The following is a 23,307-nucleotide window of genomic DNA, read 5'->3' as shown; positions in this document are numbered from 1 at the left end:
TTCAATTTATGTCTTAGTAATCTTTTTCTGTTTAGCTCAACAATTTCAAAAATTGTCATGTTGTTTTCCCTATATGCAAAGTAGTTACAGATTTCATGTACATTTTTAAAATATAATTACATCTTCAGAAGCAAACACACAGGTAGCTGTGCTTCATTTCTTTTTGACTTATACTTTTGTGAGAAGTATGTGTTTATAAATGCCATCGTCAAATGCCATTCAGTGTGTTTCAGTTTGTTTTCCATGGAAATTACCATTGGAAAACTGTGAAAGCTTTTCAATTTAAATGCAGTAGAATCCACTAAGGAAGTTGCAGTACCTGTATTTTTAAGGATGGCATATGTTGTTGAAACTGATTGTGTTAATCAAACTGTCAAAATAGTCCTTCTTACAATATTCTTCTTCATAAATCCATTAAACGTTTGAATTTGTGGTTTATGCCATTTTCTTAGCAGAAGGTAAGCATTGATCACACTCAAAAGATTTAGAAATGAGGATATTACAAAGATTTAACTGTCAAGCTGATACACAACTGTGAGTAATGAACAGGAAAACCTATGCCAATTGCTCATCAACAGTAATTAAAATATACTGATACTTTATAAAGAACTAAAGTACATAGATTCTAGACTTTTTAATATAGCATTTCAATCAAAGATACTTTCCTTTTTGGGGATAGCTGATTAGTAATGATTCATACAAAGCCCACGTTCTCTTCCTGTGTGATGTTCTTTTAACCTGCAGATTAATACATATTTTAAAACAGAGATTCATCATAAGAGGTTTATTTCTAATTTTGATGTGATGTTTTTTTCCCACTGACTAAAACTGAGATTTTTTTTTTAGAGGAGTTTGGTAAGGATTTCAGAAAACTTTTTCATCTGGAAGCAACTAGAAATACTAACAGCACTTATAACATTGTCTCAGATAGTTATGTTTAAAGATTAACTACAGCAGAACTATGAGTATTTAAAATGTCTTCTTGCTGTGTTTCTGAAAGTCCTCAAGTCTGGTGTCATCTTTTGTTAGATATTTTTGGTATTAAAATTCAGGAAACTGTAACTAGATTTATTTTTAATTGGTAAATCTACTTACATTGAAAAAAATTATCGCAGCTGGATTGAGGATTTCAATGAAGTGGAAAAACTAAAAGATAAAAGAAAAAGATGTCTAAGTGTCATTTTATCCTAGTATACTTCAGATATACATTGTTATTTTAACTCTGTCGTTACTTTCTGTTGCCTTGTATTACTTCAGAGACTGAGCAGAGAGGAAACATTAATAGTTGTGGTGCTTTATTATTAAACTCTGAAATTGGAGATAAGTTGCATAGAAATATTACTGTTGGTGAGCAGATTACAAGGTTTAAAAAAAAACAACTAAATGCATTTCAGGATATTTTGGTGAACCTTTTTTTTTGTTATCAATTTTGACATAATACAGTTGTTGAGTAGTTATCAATTCAGAGAAGACTGCAAGCCTCTGGGAGGTATTAGTGGAAAGATATATTTTGATATAATAATATTCTTTTTTCACTGTGAAGGAGCTCACTCTGTTGATTAAAAATATAAAAGGTCATTCAGTTAACTTTCAAATGCACAGAAGATGAAGTTGAAATAAACAGATTTTCCTTTATTTCATATCTGAACAAATGAGTAGTATCAAAAATAGAAAGTTTTCAGATTAAAATACAATTTTTAGGTTGAGGAACAGAAAGCACTGCAGATGTCTGTGTATTTTTCCTATGTGTGCTATTTGTACATGCATTATGTAAACGTTACATATTTAATTTTGAACATGTCATTATTTAGTATCATCACAAGTGATCAGGAAAGGAAGGTGAATAACAGGATAGGAAAGCCTGCAGCTGGTAACAGTATGTTCAGAATAACCGTAGAACTGAACTTATGAACCTAGAAAAGCAGAAAGAGCTGAGATGAAGTAACAGCGATACAATGGCACGTGAAATTCCCAGTCATGTAAATGCCAAGTGTCGTGGAAAGATCTGGGGAGAAAAAGGAAATCATGTTTTGCTACATAATCTTTAACCACGAGCTGTGCATTGCCACTTAGGAACAAGGACTGGAGGTCATAATACTTCTATGAAAATATTAGAATGGAGAATGAAAGAGACCCTAAAATTGCTGTTATATAAATCTGTGGTGTTCCTATGGAGCAGGGTCAGGGTTGAGGAAGCCAAGAATGAGTGAAAATGCTCCTTCGAAGACTCCTTAGCCTGGAAGAAGAAAGGTTGGGAGGATAATGCATCACAGGTGTACAAAGTACATGTGACATAGGGAAAAATCACATTTAAAAACAGGTGTCAGGTCTAAACCTAAGACAGTTCTTTACACAGCACACAGTTTAATTGTCGATTTCTTTACCATAACGCTCTGTGGGTCCTGAATGTTATGGGGATGCAAAAAGTGACTGAGCAAACTTGTGGGAGAAAAATCTATCATTAGGAATTGAAGCAGATTCCAATATCTGGTTTGAGATATCTCTGTGCTAAGATGCCAGAGGATGGGAGTAAGTTACCTAAAACTTACCCTTCCTTGAATTTTTCCTTGCTGTCAAACACAAGGTATTCAACCTGGGTTCTTTTAGAGTAGCCATACTGGGGCACTGAAGCTCTGTTGATAACATTTGGATATTTTCCACATAATACAAGATGTTTAGGTTAGAAAGGTTGAAGAAGATATTATTTTTAACAATTTTTTACAAACTCCATGTGATAGAAGAATGTCTTTTTTCTACAAGGACACTGTGTTTTTTCATGACCACATTGTGGTTGGAATGTTTTATTTTTCATTTAGGGTCTAAGAAATGCAAAGTCAACATGCAAAATTAGACAGCACTTCTTCCTTCACAATTTTTTTAGCTTACAATATCGATAATGAATTTTTCTACTAATTTATGTATTTAAATAGAAAAAAGTAACATGTTGATTTGTTAGATGTCAGTACGTTTGTTTTCTGTGTAAATTTGTTTTGTTTAAAAGCAATATTCTTGAATGTGTCACACTTTATTTTTCAAATATATTTTCTGCTCTTCCTTCCATGTACATTTTGTTTGAGCACTTGGCAATATAACACAGAAGGAAAATTTAACTTCCCTGTTTGGTCTCCAGATATGAAGAGAGCTGAGAGGAGAGCTGGCCTCTTCATTCAGTCCAGTTCAGCAGGTTGCTTGATTTGCTGACAAATAAATGAGAAAAGAGAAGTGTAAAGAAAAAAGTTGATACAAGTATTTTACATAAAATCTGATTTGTATCATAGGAAAAGTATATCTTTGTCTTCTACATAAGCCAAGAAAGCCTTTAAACAATTATTTGTAAAAACTCTTATTTTTAATGGGATTGTGATAGGTAGACCTTCTTGTGTTAATAAACTTAAAGTACAAAGTGGCTTCCTTCACATGTTAATATTGCTCACAGAGACAAGGCTTGCTTTTTGTTCGTCTCCTTCTGTCTTTACTGCTTCCTTTTCCTGATGTCAGGGAAGCATCCATTTTGGTATCCAGTGTTTCCAATAATCCAGTTTTTCATTATTTATCTTATTTAGTTCCACATTCTTCATATCAGAAGCATTTTGTTCTTCACAAAACATTAATATCAGTTCTATATGCCAGGAATGCATATATTTGGAAATAAATATTTCTTTAACTTTAAACATGATAACTTTCCACTACTTACAAGACATTTATATTGTTTAACAACACTGACAAAGCCTAATGTTATTCCTTCAGCAGGGGAGCAGGGATGGAGTGGGGAGAACAAAGTGTAGGAGAAACGTGTTGTCTTGTTTTTAAGATTTCTAAATAAAACAGTTGTGTTAGCGTGCTTTGATGCTTCAAATAACTGTTTGGAAAATCAAGGGAAGCTAAGGAAATTATTTTATCTTTTTGCATCATTTAAAACCATTCTGAATTAGTTTTTCTGCCAGTTTGTTCCTTTATATAAGTACTAAATACCACATTATTAGGTTTTCCATCATATTGCTAAATGTAGATAATTAACAGAAAATTATGCACAGTCAGAGTAATGTTGCAGGTACTTTTATTCTAGTAAATAAGTCTTGCAAAGGACTTTTTAATGAGGAATTTAGCAATTACTCGTTTTGGTATTAAAATGTACTGAGTATCTGTTTTCTTTTAGATCTGTTTGAGTGCATATTTGTATGATTTAAGCTACTCTGTGCATTTTATCACCTTAGCTTTTTTCAGATTAATCAGCTTGTTGCTATAAATATTTTTTCCTGGTGTCATTTCCAAAAATTCTGCTAGTATCAGTAGAAAAGTAGACTTTGTAGAGGTAAATCTTCATTAAATGTTTTTACTCACCAATGCAGTAAGTTTTTTTTCTCCGTCTTGCCCTTATTCTGCTTCATTGTTTTCAGAAGTGCAAATAAATCCTGAATCAGAAAACTCTTCATATTTAGAAAGAGTTCTTGGGAGTGTGAAGACGAGCATATGTGGAAGCGTGCATACCTGTACTAAAGCAAGCCTAATCTCATACCTAATCCTGAAACGGATGCCCATAAATCCATTAATGTATAAAAACGTGTGTTAACAACCTTGAGAGGTCTTTAGCTCGTCAGTCAAGTGTCTTGTTACAATCTACCTTTGGTGCAGCCCAGTTCTTTGGAATAATGTTAACTGATTTCTGTTGATGCCTTCTCCTCCTTACATTACTGGGAAAGGGTGTCACCAAAATACTGTGTACTAAGGTCTAGCACCACTGCAGATGCAGTTTTAGCTATATGGTTTCACCGATGAAGGTGTTTTGTAGAGCTCCATCCTGAGTTTTGATCTTTTTACAAGCATGATTGAGAGGTGCGAGAAAGTATTTAACACATTTCTACTGGGAAAGTTGCTGTTTATGTCACTGGATCGGTGTAGTTCCTCAAGAAAACGTGATCAGTTGAGTCACTCATTGTTTTTTTGCGTCTCCACTACGCCGAGATGTCAGTTCATGTTCTCAAAACAGTGTTCAGAAGCCCCATTCACTTGCCACATCTACACCTTATTCCTGAGAAGAGGCACAGGTGTCGTCCCCTGTTCCTCCAAGCTGGAGTTGATGCTGGCATACTTCACAGCAGAGAGATTCACTGTATTCCTGTTCAGTCTACAATGGACTGTGGAGTGTAGTGCACTATTGAAATGATCTGCTTCTGGTTGAACACAAAGGCATTTCACAGTCTACAGCACCCTCCTTCCTCTTCATCCTTTATGGAGCAGCACAGGAATTTAAATAAGGCCACGTACAAGGAAAATTGTTTCTTTTTAGTATAAACATTTAACTGATGGGAGAAAATCAGAATGTCTTAGTGACTGTCAGGAAATAGAAGCATAAACCCACTGGTTTTGTGATTATGATGTATAAGGTTTACAGAATTAATGGACTTGCAGCCTAGTATTGATGTAAAAGAGAATGTCCTAAAAAAGAATTTTTTCTTAGGTTAATTGCACCATTTTCTTTGCCAAACTTTCTGATGTCTTTCCTCCTTTCAGCCACTGTATTTGATATTCACAAGATGTGTTATGTATGTTTTTCCATATGATGAAAACAAGTTTTGATTGAAATATTTTAAAAATATTTAGTAGAAATAATCTTTCTGGAGGAGCAACACTGCTTCATAGCTGGTCAGAAAATGGACTTTATCATAACTAGCTATTGAAATATAAATTTTTGGAAAGCATTTTATAATATATTTATTACTGAAAAACCACCCGTATACTTGAGCTTGAAAAATGCACTTTTTATTTTTCCTGCTAAAGCATAACTTACTTTCATGGTGGAGTGTTGATGATGTATTTGAAATGGCACAAGTAAAAGTAAAAAACTCTGAGTTAATCCTAAAAGCAATGTTAAGTTATGAATGATTGTTCAATTTCCTTCCTGAGTTGTCTGATAGCTTTGTTGATAGTCTAGATTCTGGGGGCATACTTGTACATACTTGTACAGATTTTGTATCAGGCCAAACCCCTTGTTTTGGCTAAAACAGTGTGCACAACACTAAACTCTATGGGGAGGAGATAGATTCTACTTAAAATAGCAACAATCATGATTTTTTGATCTGACCTCTTGTTTTCTTCACTTTGTTAAAATGAGCAGGGACAAATCTATTCTTAGGTCCCTGCATCAGCAAAAATAAAAAGTGCTTAAGGAGAATTGAGTGTTAATAGAAGAGTCGTTCTATGTTGAAATTCTGAATCTTCCTCACTACTAGAATAATTATTCTGCTCATCCTTTTCTTCTAACAAATGGAACACGACTGCTGCCAGTTGTCCATTAATTGCATCCTCTTTATCAACTTCCAGCTCTTTTTATTAAACTGTGATATGCTCTATTTAGTATATTATTCTGTAGATATGTTTCTTAGCATTCCCACTCAACAGATATTTATTTCTGTCATGCATGCATTCCTCTGCCAGAGTGAGAGTGTGAAAGAACGTGTTGAGCAGTGTCAGATGAAGCTCATTGCTATTCTATCAGCATGACTGCGCTCCTTTAGGAGGGCATTCAATCCTTGGCATTCATTCCCTCACACTGATGTGATAACAGAATAAAAGAGCTTTACAGCTGATTGAAGTCAAGTAGTAGGGCCATTGTAAAGGCTCACAAGAAGATTACTGATGAATACTATTACTGCTGGAGGTTGGACTAGCAATTGTGCATGTCCATACTTTCTTAGAGTGAATAATGAAAGAGAGCATGTGTTAATAATTCTGAATTAGCTATGCTTTCCTTTCTTAGAGGGAAGATGGTGGTGTCCATTTTTACTTCAGAGTGCTAAGAATTATGTGATAAATGTTTACCAAGATCTGAGAAATCTTCATTTTTAAATAGTAATTGAAACTGTGACTGTATTAGTTCTCTATTTCTGAATATCAGAATTGAGGAAATTGGGCATGATATTCTGCTTTAGTCTGGAATCAAAAGGTGTTTGGACACTTCAGGAATTAATAGAAATTCACAGTTTTTCCCATCTTTTGCACTGCAATGTTCTTGTTTTTCTTATGACAGGAGACAGATTGAAGGCTTTGAATTTATTGCAGTACATGGAACATTCTTTGCTTATAAATGAAGCAGATGACTGAGATAAAGTCGAAGGCTCTACTGTGATTTAGTTTGGCTGAACGTTTTTGAAACAAAATATTTTGTGTCTGATTGTTTTTTCCTGCAGAGAGGGAGTGTATGGAAAAATATGACATCAAATGTTGTGCTTATAAGTAATATGGAATATGAGATTAAAAAAACTTTGCAAGCAGACTTTCAAGTGCAAGAGGATAGTTCTTAACTACATGTACTACTACCTCTGACAAGATCCTGGGTGCCCAGTAGAAACTTAGGTTGGCCTGAGCTTTGAGGTGGGCTAACTCTTTCACTTGAAAGCATTCCAAAATGGTTTTTTGAATTGTTTAAAGGTTGTTTTTTATTAAGTAGAAGTTAATTATTTACTTTACTAATCATAAAATTCTTTCTATTATGGGAGAGCAGAAGTAAGAGGAGTTTGTAGGCAACTCTACATTTATGCAATGCATCTTTATAGGATGGGTTTGCTTTTGGGTTCGATTTCTGTCTTTGAGTGTCCACACTGGCAAACAGTATAATGCAATAGGAATGGATCTGTGGAGAGAAACATGATTCAGTACATGACTGAAAGTGAGAATGTATTTCAAAAGAATGCTTGCAGTCCAAACCAAAACACTGCAGTAGCTGTGTCATTCAGAAATCACTTTCTGAATCCTAGCAATCACTTGAGAGCCCTCTCTGGCCTCTACAGGATTCATTTCATCAAACTATGTTTACTTCCTGATCCTCTCATCAGCCTTTCTAGCTCTGGTTGGTGCAGGCCCCCAGTTCTTTGCTGTAATTTTTCTTCTGATCTTCACTGTGGTCCCTGGAACTTTCCTTCCTCAGTTGTTCTGAAGGGAAACTCCTAAAGGATCTCACTTTTCCTCTACAGACATCATCCTGACCTCCTGGTGCCTGTTTTTGAAAAGGAATATAACCCACACAAACTGAAGAAGTATAATAATCTTTTACAATACTCTTAAACTGGATCATCATAAATATACATATGATTACTGTACATTGTATTGTATAACCTTTAATATGTATTCCATTGTTTTTAAAAGATTAGAGTAATTACATGCTGTGGTTTTTTTGTCCTTTATCTGTCTTTGAGAACAATGGCAATAATTCTGTAGATTGTGTTGATACCTCTGAATGAAAAAGGCATTATGAAAAGTAATAAATGGAAATGATGCCTCCAACTTATATTTGCTCTGAATTTGTTTCTAATGGAACTTTTATGAAACACAATAAATAGTATTGAAAATGCAAGTTTTATGTAGTGACTTAGGAAATAGTAATAATACCTTGAATAAGCTAAATAGATATAAAAAGCTATACAGCGGGTTTTTTGTGTTCTAGGCAGAAATGAATATTTTGGAGAGAAAACATGGCCTAGTTGATAGGGCAATAGAGATAACACTTGAAATGCCTGGGCTTTCCTCCTTTTTCATTTAAATATAGTTAATTATTTTTCTCTTTTGCAAAAAGTTATGGATGAAAATTTCCGGATTACATCATGTACTGTTTTCTTTCCTTTCTGTAAAAGGAGATCAGATTTTTTTGAAAGTTTTATATAAATTATTAAATACAAATCAGCTCAAAAAAGAACGTATCTTCTGATTATTCTTTAATAAATTCTCATGCTGCTGAAAAACGTTCTTATACATTGTGAATGTTCCGCAAAACTAATAGTAGCATTTTCATGATTGAGGCTTTAAGTTCTAATAGTCTTCCTGTTTGTTAAAAAACAGGTTTTTCTTCTTTCTAATGGGATTCTTTTCTTGTTCATAGTAATTTGTCAAACCTGTGGAAAAGCAGTGTGTTAGTGGGAAAACAAATCAATCTGTCCTTTCTGAGAGGTATAAACAACTTTCATTAATGATACTTTTTTAAAGCTTAAATTACAGACAGAGGAAAGTTGACTCTTAGGTATGTTTTAACTTCATTTTCGTATTTAAGAAAAAAATTGTTTTTCTGGAGGTGATGTGCTCTTGGTTAATTTTGAAACAAGCCAACACCTGCTTCTTAATAAAACATTTTCATAATTAAGAACTTTAAAAAAATTGTTGGATTTTCCATAAAATACAATTTGAAATATGTTTTGTTTCATGACACTATATCACTTTTTGAAGTTAAATATTTAAGTGCAGACTAAATTTTGTATGATTACAGTATTTTTTTAAGTGTGATTATTAATATTATCTTTGAATACCTACTATGTAAATTAGATATGTGGTAAAGAGGTTTTTGGTTTTCTAACTTGTAGATCCCCTTCCTCTCTGGTATTGAGTCTTGTTTCATTACGCATGTATTCTTTGTGTCTCTTATTCTAACTGGGCTATGACTTTTTTTCTTTTTGTCTCTGGTCCTGTACCCACTATGGAAACAGAACTCTGCAGTTCCTTGTAGGCTCTCAGTGAGCAGTGCTGACAACCTTTCCTTTGCACCTGTTTCCATAGTAGCAGCACCTTGTCACTTTTCAGAAATGATTATTAATTTGGTTTATAATTCAAGTGCCCAGGGATGCAGTGACTTTTCACAGCCTTCAAAGGCTGTCCATACTATAGTGAGGTAACCTGAAAAGTAAACAGCTCTAGAAATGTTCCTGATAGAGTTCTTGCTGTCTGAAAGTTACATGGCAAATGCAGATTCTTGAAAAGTGGCCGGGATCCATGTTCAGTAGCTCATCTCTAGTCCTGAGAATTGTAAAACTTCTGGAATCAGTTGCTTGTTGGTCACCGCTGTTCCTATCCCTGCACCGGGACAAGCAGTTTCTGCATGGCTCTGGGAGCCTTTTCAGTGTATAAACTCTCAGTATAACTTCATGTGAGCTGATTACTTCATTTTTCAGCTCGTGTTGCACAGTGCTTGTTTAGAGCACATTTCTTCCAACTGTTAGCACTGTACTGCCTCTGTTTGGTTTGGAGTGAGCTACAGATGTTGTCAGTATGTGACGAGCTTCATCTTTCCACAGAACAGTTCTGTAAGAGCAGAGATTTCAAACCAGTAAGTTTTTAATGCTATCCTGAAAAACAAGGTGTATAGAAAACAGTTTTCCAAAATGGTATTAGGTGGTCAGTACTGATCATCATAAAATCTCTGCTTGGTTTTTTTGGAAGGTATCTAATTGCATTAAATCTAGTTTATTTTATTTAATTTTTCTATGTCCTTTGCCATTTTGATATTGATTTAGGGTGTTTGGGAGTCAAGGAATCACTACATACACAAAGTAGATGAGGATGAGTAAGCTTTGTCAAAAATCTTGTAGCTGTGTACCAAATGAAGTTATATTTGCAGGTGAAATTATTTCCAAGATATTAAAACACTGGCATTGACTTAAATTTATGCTTGAACATACAGCTTTACATCCTTTTTTCCACCATTTTGGAATATATTTTAGTCAGATTTTAAAGTCTAAAAGTTCAGGGTCTTCAGTGTTCATTGCTGTAAGCAAAATCATGTAGGAAAAATTGGTTTAATTAATTTGAAAAATATTATAAAGCTGAAAGACAGATGCATTTACGTATTGATGGTACATCTTTTAATAGATAAATATTTTAGTTCACAATTTGGGTAGATAATATTTGTTTAGTTTCTGTTGTAATTTTCTAGAGGCTGAATTGTTATTGTGCTACATATTTGTTCCTTCCAAATTCATTTTGTTGATAAAATTCATCTTGAAGCCTGGCAGCATGATTTTTTTATGATTGTCTTTTTGTTGCCTTAATTACAACTTAATAAAAGAGATATGAAGAAAATTGTATGTAAGTATATTTTTTTAAATTTTATAATAGTAGAAAATAAATCCAGTAAGAGTCACTTATAACCGCAGTAGGCACTCTCAAAGGCTTGAATAAAATAAATTGTAAAATGCTTCTGAAATTTGGAGAGATGCTTAGGAATCTAATGCAGTATGCAGTGTCCAGGTTGTTTCAGTGGGACTAGTATTGTGCTTTTAAATTATTTGGTCAATAGCTTTTGATTAAGGAGTTTGCAGAAGTACTATAGTAGATGTTAACTGTGAATTTCAGGTGAAGATTCTGTGTTCGGTCAAAAAACTCTGCCAGAAAGCTTTTCTTTGGATCAAAGCTGTCTTCCTATCTTGAGCTGCTTAAGGCTGGAGGTAGTGATTAGGGCAATCTGGCTCGCTTTGTCATCTGTCTCAAGCTCCTGGTACTGAAGACTCAGTTATTTAAATGTCAACACGTATTAGTGGAGAGTTGCTCACAAAAACTGATGGAAAGAAAACAGCAAGTCATGTTTATTGACAGCAATAAGAGATTTGAGTAACTTAAACTTCACAGAAGGGTGATGGCATGTCAAATGGGCAAAACATGAAGCAGAGCAAGTTACCTCAGGCTGTCTGTGGAAAAAGCTGTTGTAGAGCAAGGTGTTTTCAAGTTACTCACCTGTGCTGTGTCTGTGATGGAGTAAGGTTTTCCAGAAAAAAACCCCAGTGCATTATTGCTGATATTAGAATTAATACAGTTGTATGCAGATGATAATATCTTAAAATTTGCCTCACATTCTGCCACTTTTTTTTCATTTACTCTGCTAATGGATATTCTTGTAGAATCTTTTCTAACAAAACGGCTGCTAGGAAAGCATTGGTGCTTAATGTATGATGCACCTGAGATGGAGAGAAGTATGAGTGTGTTACTATTGTAATAATCTCATAATTGCTCAGGGCTGTTCAGGGTCAAGACAGAACTTTCAGTTTTCCAAGGTAAGAATAGTAACATCAGAGGTAACCTCTGGAGAACCCTGATAAAGCAGATTGCAACTCTGTGGGTGTTGCCATTCCCACGAGTCTTTTGTTTCATGCTGCTGTCTTCAATCAATGGTCTGGTGTGAATTATTATTATTATTACTGCAGACTTTATCTTGATCGTTCTGCTGTTGATTGCCAGCATCTTAAGAAGATTCAAATCAAAGAGCTTACCTTGATTCAGTGTCCTGAAAGATATTTAACTACTGGGCAGGGTGTGGCATCCATGGAGACATTTAGCATCTTCAGAACCGTAGTGTTATTCACAGGAAATATTTTTGCTAAAGCTAATAAAGGCAATTGTATGTACTCTCATTCTGATCAGAGTTTGGCAAAGCTGCACCTGATCATCACTATTAATTCTTTGTGTGCTAACCAGTTGGTGGATGGGGAAGAGTATTGGTGAAGAGTATTTTTTTGGATTAGATTGGGAAGTCTTTTGTATTAACAAAAGAAGCAGCTAGTCTTATTCATCCAGATAAGATCAAGCTCCTGGCAATAGCTATCAAGTATTTAATGAATTTAATTAAAATTCGTGCATTATTAACATTTCCAGCTGTGATATTGAGTGACTAGCAATTTTCAGATACTTGGAATGAGTAATGCCATTGCCTTTTCAGTTGCTTTTGACATCAGCCCTTTTATAAACCTGCAGTTTTTCACAATCACTGCTGTAGAGCCTCTGTGCTGGACGTAGCTGAAGAGCGGCTGAATTATGTTTTCAGATGTGTTTTTTCTTCTCTTTTAATCAGACAAGATGTTGCTGCATTCAGCAACTGCCTACTTTAGCTTCTGTGTCATTATTAGTATGTTTTAATAGAAGCGGAATGAAATGTGAAGCATGCAGTTCAAGGAATGTTGTAAGCAGTTATATGATCACAAAAAGCTTGGTGTAATTAGATCTTCATCATGAAGCAAGATTGAACATTCAGGCAAATTTCCATCCTTAGGTAGTGACTGATTCAGATAGTGTTGCTCTCCAAGGAAGCTGTATTTTCGTGAATAAGATTTTTGCCAGCCAGCAAATGGAGGAAAATACCAGTCCCAGCTATTCCCAGCCTCAACAGGCTGATCAGAAATCAGATACTGGTGATCAGAAGTTAGGGATTTTGTTGCTAGTTTCTAGTTTGTAGAATGTAATGTGGTTTAATGATGAGAGAAGGGGATGGAGACAGCCAGTGATGTGAGTCTCGAGTATCTTTGTAGTGGCTGTGCCAGAAAGTTAGATGATGTTCTTGACTCTGTGTCATGAACTTGACTCTGTTGTGACTAAGCCTGTAAAGATTAACTTGGAAAACAGGAAAGGAAGGCAATGGTTCATGCTGATTACTAAATACCTTCTTGGTATTCCCATTTACCATCTTAGTCAACAAGCCCACCTATTAGAAAACATATGACTGAATGTGATACACATATTTCTTCATTCTCAGTGCTAACGGTATGTTTTTTGAAAGAAAGAAAAAATAGTTGGAATAATTTGCTTGAAAATTTATTTGTTGTTAATATTAATAAGAAAATAGTTTTTTCTTAGACCATACAAGTTTTGGTATAGATCTCATTTTATGTTAAGAATCTAATAGAAATTTTCACAAAACTTTTAAACATTTTATTGATGTAGTCATTCCCTCAGTTTACAGAAGTGGGAATTTGAGGATTTTAGAGTTTCTATTCGCTGAACGAGAATTCAGTAGTATCTTTGTTGGATTGTTTAATATGCTTTAATCAAATGACCAGTAATATTTTGTATAAGAGTTAATTGCACCCAAACTATCAACTTTTGTCCAGAAGGGCACGAGAACCTCCCTATCTGGAAGTGATGTATGTGGCTTAAAACATACTTAATGAGAGGATGTCTTTGAATTACGTGTTGGCAGTGTGTCAGTAAGCATATTCTTGTTATTTGATAAGAAGTTGGAATAAGCAACCATTATTTTTTAATACTGTTACTTGGGTTTTGATTTAGTCTTTCAGTATAAATATGTGATATATACATGTACAGTTATTCAAATTATTTTTTTTCAGTTATGAAATGGTGAGCTAACACTTTTCATAGGTCTGCTTTGAAGCATTAATTTAATAACTTTTATTAAAGCTAATAATATGATAAAACTAAAGCCAAATAATCAAACAATTTTAATTTGAAATCCATGGGCTAAAAGCTCTAATGATTGTCTTGAGCATGTATTTCAGCAAATGTGATAATCAATGAATATCTGCAGAAAAGGATAACATTGTGTTCTTTTTAATGAACTAACAATTTCATACAAAAAATTCAACAGTACCATTGCTTAGAATAAAGGGATACATGTAAATGAGGCTAGTACTGAAATTATATTTAAACAATGCTGACAGTTCTTCTATTGTGCCCATTAATTAATTTCTCAGCATCAAGGTTCTCTGGGAATGAACTGTAAAAATAATTAAAATGATACATGAGGTAAATAATTTAGAAATTCAAAGGGTGAAATAGGTAATTATTTTAGTAAATATTAGTCATACTGCTTAATTGTGCTCCTTTGCCTTTTAAAAGCAGGTTACTGAGGAAGTATGACCTGGTTTTGATTCACATGATGTGCTGAAGTTCTCCTCACAGGTGGAAAAGTTGCCATGTTCTTTTTTAATCAATTGTGCCTGTCCCTATTTCAAATCAGTAGTCTGCTTAAAGCAGGTTAACATTTATGTAAAAATATTTTGCCTTACAGCAAAGTACTTCAGATTTAAATCAGTTGCAGCATATTTTTGCTAATGATCTGGATTTAGTTTGTGCTTTGTAAGTTAAATCGTATCTTTTAAGTTGAATTCTGGAAATAAAAGCAGTGTTGATTTTGGTGTAACACAGCTTCCCTTGTTTTTCCACCACATTTTTAGCCAACTAATTGGCATCAAGTCACTACTTGAGATGGAATTTAAATGTTTAAGTTCAAATTAGGTTAGTGGTTTCAGGTAGAATTAATAGGGTCTTAATTAGAAGGAAACTTCAAAACAAATTTCTTTCCAGCTGGATAAGCATGTCTGAATAATTGAAGCATAACTTTAAGCCTAGCTTAAAATAAAAGAAGCCTTTGCTTCTTTCTGTCATTGAATGATGAAACAAAGATTAGATTTAAATTTTGGTATCCGAAATGTGCCTACCTTTGAAAATGTTTTGTCTGGAGCTTTTCAATCAAATCTGCCCTGTAACCTATTAAAAAAGAAATAGCCTGCAGCTTTTAGAAAGTGTTTCCTTCAACTTCACCTGTGTTTGAGAGGCAACCAGTCAGTCACTTTTGGGTTTATCCTCACCTTACTGCTCCTCCGCCTTTCCATAACAACTCAGTTGGTACTTCCATAACTTCATGTGTGCAAGAGGGATTTTAGGTTTAGGTGGGGGAATCTCAGTAAATTGAAGATGCAAAGTTAATTTTCTGGGAAATAGCTAGGGGGTTAGACTTTTCAAGCATGTGGAAGTTTTTGAAAAGGCTGTTGGTGGTGGTGTCTTCTCATATCCTCTCAACAGCTCGTATGATCTGACTGCCTAAGCCTTTTCCTGAGGAAAATATTTGGAACTAAGGAGTGTAGATAAGTGTGGGCTTCAACTTTATGTGCATTCAAGAAACAAAATTAATTGTATGGTTGTGTTTCATGCTGTTAGAGGAAGTAAAGGGTATAGTGATGTTCACTGTTAATTACATAGAGATTCGCTGCTTTGAGTCATTGCACTGCATCATGGTTTGGTAAGATAATTAGGAACCATATTAATGGCTCTAACTGAAATACTTTGTTCTCTAATACATCAGCTGTGGTGAATGAAAGAAAGTATAGCTGTAAGTAATCAACTATTCTCTAAAACCTAAACAGTGTGAATTATCTATTGTTATTGATGAGGGCTTATAATGTTACGTGGCTGTTACTTTTTAATGCACTGAAACCAGCCTGAAGGACTTCCATTAGTTCTTGCTGCTGCTTCTTCTGTTCTGGTCACCAAACAAGTTTGGAGTTTCAGATCTTAAAAACATAGAAGTAAACTTTGCAGAAAGTAATTTTTTTTCTACTAGAGAAGCCATAAATATGTATAATAGATTTGGGGTTTATATATCATCCCTCAGCATTATGTTGTTTGTTGCTATCTAAAATGGCAGCGATTGATCTATCACTGGCAGAATTCATGCTCATGTTGCCATGTCTGTGGTTTTGCTATGTTCATCATAGTCATAACTAGTAGGTGAAATGAAAGTCGTTTGCCTTTGCTTTGTAGAAGTTCAAAGCAGCAGATTAAGTAATAGTTTCTCCAGTAAGTACAAAGAACAACTCGTGGTCACTCTTCACTGCAGATGCAAAGAGGCTTATTAACATGGGAAATTAGAGAGAAGAAATCATTATGCTTTTTGATCGTTTTACTAGACATAATGCTTCTGTGTCTGTCTGGGTTCTTTTCAAAGTAGTTTTGGAAATAAGTGTTGCAAAGTGTTCTCTTTGTGTGCAGTGCAGCATCTTCCTGCATTTGTATCGAAGGCATTCTCCAAGAAGACTGCCTTACTCCACTTTCTTCTGTAAATACCCAATTGTGCAAGAAAGGACAGTAGGGGAGTTGCATAAGAAGCTCCGTTCGTTTGCTAAGATCGAGCAACATTCCTGTGTGCGAAGGTAATAAACCAGCACACATGAGGAGAAAAATAACTGTAAAGGAAAATCACATTTCTGTATTGGATGTGAAGGTACCTCATTGAGTGAGAATCTGCTTGACATCCTAGTCATGACTGAACTCTTTAGAAACTTTGTGGTGAATTCTTTAAATGAACCAAATGAGAAACATTGATTTCCCTCCCCACAAACACCCCCCAGTTTATTCTGGAGAAGGTAGAAAAAAAGTCAAATACCCCCTTGACATTTTGAATTGTATTTGAATTGAGCATATTAACAAGTTAAGAGGGGAGTAATTTAAACTCCATTCTCAAAATACAAGGTAATGTGGAGATTTATATGAAAGATGCTTCTTAAAACTAAACAGCTGGAGAGTAGATAAATCAGGTAAATTATCACTATCATCCGTTTATATTTGATATTGATTAATATTCTTAACATGAATTTTGCATGCCATATGGAGCATTCTAACAGGGCAAGATATTGATCCAAAAAAAATCCATCATGGGTCTATGTTCTTCATGGCTGGGATTTCACAGTAGAGATTTATATCACAAGTCATCTTTTAGGAACTGTTGCCAAGTTGGTGTTGACTAAATCAGAGGGGCCAATTACTAAATTGTTATGAAAACTGATCTTCACCTATTTTTCAACATAAATTTACCAAATCTAATAGAACATTGTAAAATAAATAATTTTTTGAACATGCCTAGCAGAAATAGGAAATGTGAACACAGTTCTTGTAAAGATTTTTTTAAAACAGCTCTTCTATGAGGGACTTAGTGAGCTCTAAGGATTGAAATAATAATTTTTGCATTGTGTTTTGGCTGTGACAGGTACTTCTAGCTTACTGTTATGACCTGGAAATGTTACTTTCCATTACAGATTTTTAAGTGCTACGAAATGTGTTTGGATCAGATTTTTTTTAATGCAAAGATCAAACCAAGCCATAAATTTTCATGTTAATTGATGGATGTTTGCATTATAAGCAGCTACTTGTAGGCCTTACCTATAAGGGAGGGTGTATTTTGGTTTTGTTTTTTTTTTTAAACATAAAAGAGCTAATTTCATTGCTGTGTTTATTGTGAGATTAGATTAAGTTTAGACAAGTGCTCTTGGTCACTTATTGCTTTTAGTATCATCTTCTTGGGAATAGTCGTAGTGAAGCAAAAGTAATGACAGAAGACAATCCAAAATGTGCACACTCAGCAAAAATAAGTGGTTTAATAGCTATTTTTACATATAACTATGAAAAGCTTTTTAACATTTATAATGACTAAAATATAGATTTTAGCACTACTGAATAATCAAAATTTCATTATATAACTGACTATAAAACTGACAGGCAGGAGAAGGTTATGATCCTACGTCAGTTGGTGGGTTGCTGTGTACAATAGAAATTGCTGCAGTCCTCAAACTATTCCAAGATCTTTTAGAATGACAAGATTAGGTTGACTTCAATTCAGTGTTCTCTAAGCTTAATCGTAATGTTCTTTCAACATGACTAAATATGTCATTCTAAGAAAGTGTTATCATGATTTTTGTGGTGAGAAATCACACCTCACAAAGCTTTAAGAACCAGTGAACATGTTGATGTAGAATATTGAGATTGCTGAAAACAGTGAAGAAGGTTCTTCACTAAAGGTTATTAAAGAAGAAACACAGCTGTGGAATTCGGAATGCCCTGGAATAATTGCCTGAAAGATAGAAAACAGATGGTAAGAACAAGCAGACAAGTTTCAAAATTAAAGGATATAACGTGGCATTCTTTTAGGATTTGCTGTGAGGCTTAAGATCTTTCTACTGAAGAGATTAAAAAGGGATACAGGAGCAAGTGAGACAGCAAAGCTTGCTCACAACATCATGTTACTAAGAGTAGTAACGGTGAGAGGTGGACAGCAATGAGTCATGTGTTGCTGTTAACAATCAGGCATAAATAACAGGTGAAATTTCATGTGGAGAGATATAAAGTGGTATTGTGTGTTTGGACAAATCCAAGCTTTACTAGTATAACTATGGGCTTCAAGGTAGCTTTCTACACTCAAGAGCAAGAGGAAAATATGAGCTCAAGTAACAGTCAAGAATGGAAAAAGAAAAAAAACCCCAAAGGCTAGGAATTACTGGGAAAGAAAAGGAGAAAAAAGTAGCATTATTCTACAAGAGTAATGTTCTTTCTGCAACTTACATGCTGTATATAGTTTGGACCTTATTTCAAAATCAGAAAATTGCAGGAAAGGATGCTTAAGAAGGCTGAGCAAAGATGGTGGAACTGGTACATGAAGGACAGTGGAATAGACAAAAAAATTCTAGTCTGCAAAAGAGAAGGAAATATGAATGGTCTGAAGGAAGTGAACAGGAATCGATTGTTCATACTCTTTCAGTGCAATAACTGAACTATTTTGAATGAAACTAGCAGGTCTTAGGTTTAAAACAGACATGATATGCAGCCTGCACTTGTATTTTGGAATTCTTTGCCACAGGATTTAGTGATTTACCAAAAAGCTTAGAGTTGCAAAAAGATTTAGGAAAACAAGTGAACACAAATCCATTGACACCTATGTGAGCATGAAATCTTTGAAAATTGGAAGTGTGTTCTGGAGAGGTACTGCAATATGCTTGCTCTCCTATGCTCTTAATCATCTGCTGTTGATCATTCCTGGCAGCAGGCTAGTTACTGTGATGGACCTCTCTGTGGTCATGGTGCGTTTCTTCTCAGATTGGAACTTCAAGTCTCAGTTTTGACAGTGCATTGAGTCTGTGCCTAGGAAATCAAAGGTCCTGGCTGATTGAAAAGGCAAAACATATTCCACTTTCCCTGATGTTCATGTGCTGGCTTCTTTCTCTTTTTCTGCCATAGCTTGCTTGTATAATTTGGACAAAAATATTTAAATCTCTTTTCATCTCTACTATCTGCTCTCTCTAATGCAGTAGAAATAAAGATGCTTAAAGTTGCTTTATTTGTACGTAATCATTGAGTGTTTGGAAGTCCTTGTGTCTGAGACATTGTTTGAGTGTGAAATGTGGTGGTTTAATACCTAACCCTGGCAAAACTTCATAGCTTTAATAATGCCGAGTACTTAAATAATAATCATGTATTGTATTTACTTTATCAACAAATATAATAGCATGAGGTGTTACCCTCCCTAAATCTTAAATTATCCAGGATGTGGGAGGCAGCTTAGACTAATCACTGACTAGACAATAATCAGTCTAGTCATACAACAAAATTTGCATTCTTTCAGTGATTGTGTAATTCAAGAAGTTTGGGAAGTGCAATATAAAGTACGCCTTTCATTTCAGCTGCAGAGGAGATACAGCATTTGCAGGGCAATGAGATATTTGTGATGTTAACAATCTAAATGATTTTTATTGATAATGACAGATGGTTCTTAGATAATGTGCTCTGAATTGTCTGTAATATGTTCAGAATAAGTCTTCTGGAAGGTTGTACATCTGTCTTGAGATCTTCTACTAAAATATTTAAATCAAGGTCATTGTTTATACTTGATTTTAAATAGGTTTTAGCTGGTAGTCTGCATTTCTGTACATTTAGAGATCAAACTGTTTGTAACTCCAAAAGCTACAAATGGAAAAGTATAATAGGTAGCAGGTGTTAGAAAAGGCAATTATGCATTAGCTGTTTTACTCAATTTCTAAAACTGTCTAAAACTATCCATTGGAAGTACTTTGTACCTAGACTTGTCTCTGAAACGTGATGAATTTTTAAATCTGTAGGGGATATGCATTTTTTCTCTAATGAATTGCATATTTAAACCTATTTGGTTTCATTTTAAAAAGCTGAAGAAAATTGCATTGGTGGAAAAAAAAAAGTTGAACAAAAAAATCACAAGACAACGTATGTATTCTTATATAATTCCTGATAATTTTTCTCTAGTTCCTTAGAAAAATGTTCAATTTTCAGAATTGCAGTTCTGGGCATTTTTGCTTTTAATTGTTTTTAAGCTATTTATCTTGACATTTTATGGAAGAATTTTCTTTATTAATTGATAATAGAATGAATTCTTAGGTTTAAAATCAGAATCTTAGGTTTAAAATCAGAATCTTAGTTTATTATAAGAAAAAGAGAGTACTTTGATGATCTAATTTGACTACCTATGCAATATGGTTTTGTGAGTCACTATAAGAGAGCAAAATAAACAATTTTGTCAACAGCTACTGAAAATTGACTTTCAAAGTTAAAATGCTGCTTTCAGATAGATTTATTTAAACCTGTCTCCTTCTCCCATGTGCTTTTCAAGAAATTATGTAATGTTGGAGGGGTGAGGAGGTGTAAGGAGAATTAGGATATATTATTATGAAACCAAGTTCCTCTCAGTTCTCTCTTTCTTGCTTATATCATGTAATTAAAGCAGTCTATACCTTTATTATATTTAGGTGAGGTAACATATAATCCAGTACCTCAAATATCCTGATTAACAATTGTTATTTGAAGTGAAATTTTTCTACCTACAGGCTATTCAGTCTTTCTGCTTCGTCATCTGCAAAAATGGTCTTACTTTTTCTTATCTACCCTCTGCAGTAATTCTGTACTTTAGTTCATCTGTTCAGCAATCTCAATCCAGCTTTGTTTGCCTTCATCCCACAACCATCATTTCTCTTCTTCCCTGCTTTTCTGTTTGATTACAAATGCTCAGGCTGGTGCCGTGATTTTCAGTTACTAATTCTTTGAAGTAGATCTGTAGTTCACACAGATCACAGTTCATCACGTAATGGTGAACTGGGCTGGTTCTTGCTCTGTCAGAAAGTCTTCACTGGTGACAGCTCACACTTCAGAGTGGGCTTCTGGAAAGTGTGTTGATGTTTTCTTGTACAGACTGTGGACTTAAACACGGTCTGTTTTCATTGGACGTTACTTCCCTGTTCCCTTCCAAATTTGAAGAAAGGTGGTCACTTATGAGATTGTGTTGTATATCCCAAAATAATAGAAAATTCATGTATGATTAAAGGCTACTACATTAAAGGACATTTTTAAAATTCATGTTAAAAGTGAGAAAGAGGTTGCAGTTCAGGCTGAGAAAAATAGACCACAAGTACTGTTTTTATACTTAACTTTTAAAATTTTAAAATATTTTTCTCATTTTAGAGATGAAAGTTTATAAAATATTATCAAAGGCTGAATTTAAAAGAAATCCCTCCTACTGTGTGAAATTATTTACACAGTATGGTAGGAGGAGGTTTGTTTTCTTAGAATTAGCTCCTTGCATTTTTCAGAGTTGTGTTAGATTATTTAAATATTGTCACATTATTGTCTGACATGATAAGTGGAAGCAGCACTTGGCTTACAAGTATGTCTTCTTGAGATACTATTCTATGCTTTTATATATATTAACTTTCCATCCCAAGAGAAACGTCAACACTGAAGTAAAAGACATGGATTTTTCAGTAGAACGGTACTGAGTACATGATTCTGTAAAATGCTAAGGTCAGTATTGTAAATTGGACTCTACTTTGATTTTTCTGGTTAAGACAAACTCTAGGGAGAAGTTCAGTTAAAATTACCATATGCTTTCTCTCTCTTGGCATTTTACAATGAGTGTTTTCCTAGAGTAGGAAACGTATCACAGGATTTTATAACCCAAATATATCTTCTCTGCTTCCAAAATTAGCTAATTCTTATTTTCAGTTCCAAGCACACTTTTAAACTAAAATCTTCCCTCCAAATAATTGGCATTATTTCTTTTCTTAATCTTACCACTTTGGTGGACCAGCTGATCTGTAGTTTCCGTAGCTGTTAACAAGGTGTTTGTACAAACCTCTTGTAGTACACTGCTCTTTTATCAGGTAAGGGTAGAGAAGAAGGAAAAGTAGCAGGGGAATACTTTTCCTTCTCCCTTACGATAGCAGGGAAGTTTTAGCACATATTTTAAATACCATATTCTTCTTGGTTAAATAGCAATAAAATAGATATTTTATAGGTGTTATGCTTTACATAAGAAGTTGTTTCAGTTCACTATACTTGATCAGAATACTCTATTTTTCTAAAGAGTAAACTGCAGTTTTGAAATGCCAGCAGAGAATATGAAAAAACTTGCTATATTTTAAAAGCGCTATAATTAGATCTTGTAAATTATATAGATATCAGCATTTAAATATCTCTACATTTGCCAGATTATGTAGTTTAATGTTATGATTATTATTTTTAAATTTTTAAATGAGATTTTACATAGCACTAGTTCAGTCATCACATTGATAATTTAATATCATAATTATTTTTTCAGTTCTCAGTGGTATAGAAAATAAAAGCTAAGATTGATTTGGTAGTATGAGAAAACTTAGTGATGTCTTTTAAAAATAGGATCACAAATATTTCTGGACTCTTAGGTATACTTATAAAATACTAATTTCTAGAGGGAATTTTATAAAGTGACAGATTCTACTGACTGGAACTAAACCGAAGGCTGCAGATCTGAATGCAAAAGTAAATTGTAAATGTTTCATGTTACAATGAATAGATTTTTTCCTTTAGTGAAAACCTCTAATTCAGTTGAATATAGAGCGAGTTGTTTATTTTTAAAATGCTTAATAATTCCCTGTAGCAGAATTTATAGTTCAAAAGCTACTACTGGTAATAGAATTTACTTCTAATAATGGAGACGAAGCATTATGTTCATGTCACAATGTTGAGCTGGACAGTACAATATTTCATGCTATATATAAGCTAATGGGTAACACCAGAAATGGAAAACACATCACTAAAGAATGAATTTAAATGTGAGAAATGGATGCATACCTCACCTCCATACCTGTTATAGATAATAGCTATTAATAGGTTTGGCATAGATGAAATGCAAGCATGTTTGTAATACAAAGAGAGACA

General features: G+C 34.1%; 1 protein-coding gene across 2 annotated transcripts in view; it reads left to right on the top strand.

Annotated features, from left to right (window-relative positions):
* TBC1D22A (TBC1 domain family member 22A) overlaps window positions 1–23,307 on the top strand; it is a 156,236-nt gene that overhangs the window by 103,222 nt on the left and 29,707 nt on the right. The gene's annotated exons all lie outside the window — the stretch shown is intronic.

The sequence above is a fragment of the Pseudopipra pipra genome, chromosome 5, assembly GCF_036250125.1.
Source record: "Pseudopipra pipra isolate bDixPip1 chromosome 5, bDixPip1.hap1, whole genome shotgun sequence".
NCBI lineage: Eukaryota > Metazoa > Chordata > Aves > Passeriformes > Pipridae > Pseudopipra > Pseudopipra pipra.
The sequence above is the reverse complement of the archived record's forward strand: the minus strand, read 5'-3'. Positions and strand labels throughout refer to the sequence as shown.